The following is a 6,000-nucleotide window of genomic DNA, read 5'->3' on the forward strand; positions in this document are numbered from 1 at the left end:
AGCGCTTGGGCTACTTGGAGAATTATTAATGGTAGGTGAGCGGATGGTAAAAAACGATGTCGTCACCTTGTCTGGTGAGATACGAACATATCGTCCATTTTCAAGTGGGGAACCAAGTGGAGACGGCGACTGCTTATTTTTATGGTAAGAACACATACATGTATTTAAGATACCCATGCATGACATATTGTTTGGTGATAAATAATGTTTTGTTTTTTCTAATTTTTTTGAAATTTGAGTTGCACGAAAACACAATAATGAACTCATAATATTAATTTCCATTTTTGCTCGAAACTTCCTTAAATTATGATCTAAACATATATTAGTAGTGTATGACAGTGTACTGAGCACTCACTGTGACAGCATTTAGTAATTATTTTGAAACATTTATCGATCTAATTTTTAATTAAACACCCACTGTCTAATTTATTCGTGCAATCATCTGAGAATTCGTTTTTTATTGTAAATAGACTGCATGTCCTTCGAATCATTGCACGTACACGCTTGTGGTTGCTGCAAAGGAGAGTGCGTAGTGCAACATGTGCAATCATAAACACCAAAAACGTAAATAAAAGCAATAGTCACACCACGCATGCGTACCATGATGAGCACTACAATAAACTCCTTGATTCTGTGTGTCTATTTCAGAACTAATTTGTAGTAATGGTAAGGTGTTAATATGCTTTTTGGCTGCGAAGTTATACACAGAAATGATATTGACGTGTTTTGTTTTTTTCAATTTTTTTGAAATTTGAGCTGCACGAAAACACAATAATGAACACATAATATTAATTTTCAATTTTGCTCGAAACTTCCTTAATTTCTGGTCTAAACATATATTAGTAGTGTGACAGCATTTAGTAATTATTTTGAAACATTATTTATCGATCTCATTTTAAATTAAACACCCACTGTCTAATTTGTTCGTGCAATCATCTGAGAATTCGTTTTTTATTGTAAATAGACTGCATATTCTTCGAATCATTGCACGTACACGCTTGTGGTTGCTGCAAAGGAGAGTGCGCAGTGCAACATGTGCAATCATAAACACCAAAAACGTAAATAAAAGCAATAGTCACACCACGCATGCGTACAATGATGAGCACTACAATAAACTCCGTGATTCTGTGTGTCTATTTCAGAACTAATTTGTAGTAATGGTAAGGTGTTAATTACTTTTTGGCTGCGAAGTTATACACAGAAATGATATTGACGTGTTTTTTTTTTTTCAATTTTTTTGAAATTTGAGCTGCACGAAAACACAATAATGAACACATAATATTAATTTTCAATTTTGCTCGAAACTTCCTTAATTTCTGGTCTAAACATATATTAGTAGTGTGACAGCATTTAGTAATTATTTTGAAACATTATTTATCGATCTCATTTTAAATTAAACACCCACTGTCTAATTTGTTCGTGCAATCATCTGAGAATTCGTTTTTTATTGTAAATAGACTGCATGTCCTTCGAATCATTGCACGTACACGCTTGTGGTTGCTGCAAAGTTTTTTATCAACTAGGTCTAGAACAAAGCCCATGGTTACTGAGATCCAAAGGGTGTTTCGCTGCACTGTGCACTATCTTGTGTGATTCGCCGATGCACTGCATCGGATTGCATGGTACCGCTGCCATTACTGAAATACGTAGGCTGGTTACACGAATACTTTACATTCGAGAGACACGTCATTTCCCATACATGATGAACGTAACTAGTAACATAATACACTCCCATGTATTAAAACATTGAATTTCATTATGTTTGTTACGAACAGCTATGATTTTTACTTGTGTTCTTAGTTATTCTTGTGGGATTTTTAGGTGCTTTAATTGATTTCTAGGATTATTGTCAATCGATTGATTATGTACTAAGGTATCCTTTAAGGTAGAGATGCAGGTTGTACGGCACTTTGGAGTGATTTTTTTTATTTTTTGCTTTTTATTATTCAAACAGTCTTGGCTATAGACTGTTAAAATTTTGTACAATTGTGAATAGTGGAACATACTCAAAAAACGATTTTAAAATATAGATAACAGGTGCAAACATTCTCTCTTTTGATTGCTTAGCAAGATTTAGCAAGGCTGTACATAAATAATAAAAAAGAAACATGGTGAAAAAAAGAGATGACGGGATCTCCATATTATGCACTATATTTAACTTTTAACAAAACGATAATACATTTAAATTTGGAACTGTTACAGCCATTTTAATTATGAGCATTAGCAAACTTCTTACTGAGTGAATTGTTATGCAAATTAGCAATTATCTCAGCTTCTTTTTAGTGCACATCCCAGAACATTAAAAATAAATAGCTCCTAGACGCTTTGACCTCTTGTTTTGAAATTTTCACAAATGATTGACAATGTGTTTATCTTCAAAACGCCGTCGGGACATTGTTTTTGGTTGAAAACAATCGTACAGACAAGTAGTCTGGGTGTTAATTTATGCATAAACTTGAAGTAGTGAAATCTGAGCTGCCTCCCTACAAAATTAACAACTGGTAGACAGTTTTTAAGACGGCACTTTCTTCATAGTAAACAGATGTACCCATAAACCAATTTTGACAGGAAACAGAAGCATGGTTTAGAAGCTATTTTTTTTAAATCACTTTTAACCAAAAAAGCACATTTTTGTGCATATTTCAAACTACAGTGTCCATAAAAATAAAATACTAACAAAATGTTAAAATTCATACAATAAGCTTTCCGAAAACATATAGTTTTGTGGACAAGGGAGGTTATCTTGGTTTCCTAATTAGCAAATTAAAATACCTGTCAGGTAAACTGCATCTCTACCTTAAGACTGAATAATATGGCGGTTGGTGCAAGCGGGGCAGAGTGTACTCACACTTCTCAAAAAACTTCTCAAGACATCTCGTCATTTGTTTCTTCATCGATGACCCAAGAAATGAAAAACAAAAGCACCGTTATAAAAACTCATGATTGTGTTAAACTTAAGATTAAATAGTCTACAGAGTTTGCTTCTTCTGTTTCATCTTTATATCTGAGCCTAAAATTTGACAGTGAGAGCCAGCTTTCCACCAGACTATATTACAAAAAAATGACTTGATTTTTTTTATCACCAATTTTCAATATATTTTCAGGAATAACCAATTTTGTTCACACATATGCAGTATAAATTGCCTAGCTCATTAATTATGTAGGGATCAGTAGTATTTATGCAGGTTTTATAAAATTATTGTTGGTAGCTATAATAAGCTTGAGGTCAAATGCATAAACTCCAATGTCTCTTGGGTGAGTCCATACAGACAACATTTGATTATGACTCGGAATGATAATGATTTAGAATATAATTATTATACTATGTAGTGTAGTGTAGTGTACTTTAAGTGTTTTTCGTAGCTTGTTTTGTTAATTGGTATCAGTTGTTTGTTTCTGCTGCTCCATTTTCCTATCCGACATTCATAGAAAGGTCCACAGCTGGAATATAACCACGCAATGCAATTGGAGATATTCCCGATGGTCTGTTCCAGGACTTGCAAGGTCACTTTTATTTGTTGTTGCCAAACGTCGTCGACCATATCCAGACTCTTGGTTCAGAATTCCCTTTTTCCAGAACATGCTTTATAAAATAGTAGTATTGTATCATCTTATGTATTGCAGGCAAAGTGTGACTGCGCTTAACGATATGTCATGTACAATTCCAACAGTGTTCGCATGTGAACCACAAGGTAAAATGTCCTACATTGTTTTTACACATTTAACTCATTGTGACGTCACAAGAGTGCTCATGAAAGCATAAGGTTATTAACTCTTCCGGCCAATCAAACTGTGTTTTCTACTTCTTTTATGGAAACATTTGCAAAAATATCAGCTTTACTCGGGAAATATATGTATGATGATAAATGCAAAACAGGCAGCAAGTGTTCCCCTAGTTTTCATCAACTTGAAGTTCAATGACAAACAGCAATAAAATCGACATTTTTATTCATTTGTTTACTGTGACAATATTTTGTTTTATTATATTTCATATTTGTTTTGATCACCTCATTTGTGATCAATGATTCGTCTCTGTTTACTAGTGTAAAATAACTTCTTAGAAACTGACTATCATCAATATTCAGCAGTGTATGTTTGGTATATAGCCTATTTATTTAGAAATCCAAAAAGAGATTTCACTTGTGCACCAGAAACACCTGACTTTTCTTTCAAATTCCTCACGTATCATATACACACTAATTCACAAGTGCGGGGTAATATCTGATTTACAATACTTCAACCACAACTTGAGGTTGTACTGCCAAGTCATGTGCAACTTGTACACGTGTTCCTGGCTTTGTTCAAAACGTATACATACTTACAGAGATTTGAAGACCAGCACATTTTTTTTATGAATCCATCGGATTCTGACTTATGACGTCATAGTATGGTTACATGATTCCCACAGATGCTGCAATGAAGCAAATGATCAAAACATTGGATACCCTCGACTTGAACACAGTCAAGGCCAGTTTCGATTCAGCCGTATCTGCGTGCACGAACAAAGGCATGAACCTTGTCAAAGATACTAGCATCTACACACACATGAGCCTGAAGAATTTCTTGATGTTTGAAAACTTTGAATCATACGATGGGTGGATCGACTTACGTAATGTTGACGGGAATTGGGTGCACAGTGACGGACAAACGGGAAGCTACCAATGTTGGTCACTATATAACCCGGATGGATCAGGACAATGCGCTCATTTGTGGTAAGTATCTTGTCACTGTGGTGGTTTGTCATCCTTACCCTTACCATTTAAAAGGTATTTAAATTGTGTATGAAAATTATACGAGTCTGGTGTGTGATACATCTAAATGTTGTTATAGTCAGTGTAAATACGTGATGATGTGTCAGTGTACCTTCCGATGACTGTCGTAGGCTTATAATCCAATAATGTCTGTCAAAACATGTAAAACTCAGGTGCAGCCAACGTGCAATTAATTGAAATAGTCAATGTTACCAATGTTGGTCACTATATAACCCGGATGGATCAGGACAATGCACTCATTTGTGGTTATCATCCAAAATGTCTGTCAAAACATGTAAAACTCAGGTGCAGCCAACGTGCAATTAATTGAAATAGTCAATTTTCTGGGACAAAATTTATTTTATGGGCCTTTTGAAGTATGCTAATTAATATAAAGGAATGTGGGGAAATTAAAAGCTGTTCATAAGCTACCCTCCACCTGAAAACAAATGTCTTCCTCTCCTGCTGACCAAATTCATCTTTTTTTTCCCGCTCTCATTAAAAAAACAACTTTTTTGCCTACTCCCCTCCCGCCGACTTGCCCTCCTGCTGACTTAATTAATCTTTCCCCTCCCTCTCTTTAAAAATAAAATGTTTTTTCCCCTACTCTTCTCTCGTTGTGGTCGGACAGCCACTGCCGAGGTGTAACATCAACTTCGTACATTCATAGTGATTGACTGTTATGAACTCTACTTACACTGGTTGCAGTACAATGTTTGTGAATATCCCGGGTGAATATTCACAGTGACATAACCTACATTGCTGTGCCGATTGGTGGCGTAATTCATCGAGTCATTGGCTTCTATGGGCTTCTTGAATACAATAACCACTCAGAAAATCTGTTATTGATAGCACACGGCTGCCCACATTTAGCAGATGTTATGATCCCCAATGCGTTTTTTATTATACCCTGCCCTGAAGGCTGTTTTGCCCACCCTGCGATATTTTTGTTATGTAAGTATCCTACGCACTAAAAAAAGTTTCCCTGTCCTTGCATTTTTTTAGAAATCTGCCCTGCCCACTAGGGGTACTGATATTTCCCGCCCCTACAAAAAATAGAAAAAATCCCCTGTCCTCAACAAAAATCCCTTAGAACAGCTTTCCCGATGAACAGCTTCATTGGCTGCACCTGACAACTGTATGTTACATAAGTGGAAATTAGAATAAACATGTTTTAAATGTCTACGAGTTAATTGTTAACATGTAATGTGTAGGAAACAGTTTTCTTCATAAAATCCAACCCGAATCG

This window comes from Saccoglossus kowalevskii, chromosome 15 (assembly GCF_978046115.1).
Source record: "Saccoglossus kowalevskii chromosome 15, keSacKowa6.1, whole genome shotgun sequence".
NCBI lineage: Eukaryota > Metazoa > Hemichordata > Enteropneusta > Harrimaniidae > Saccoglossus > Saccoglossus kowalevskii.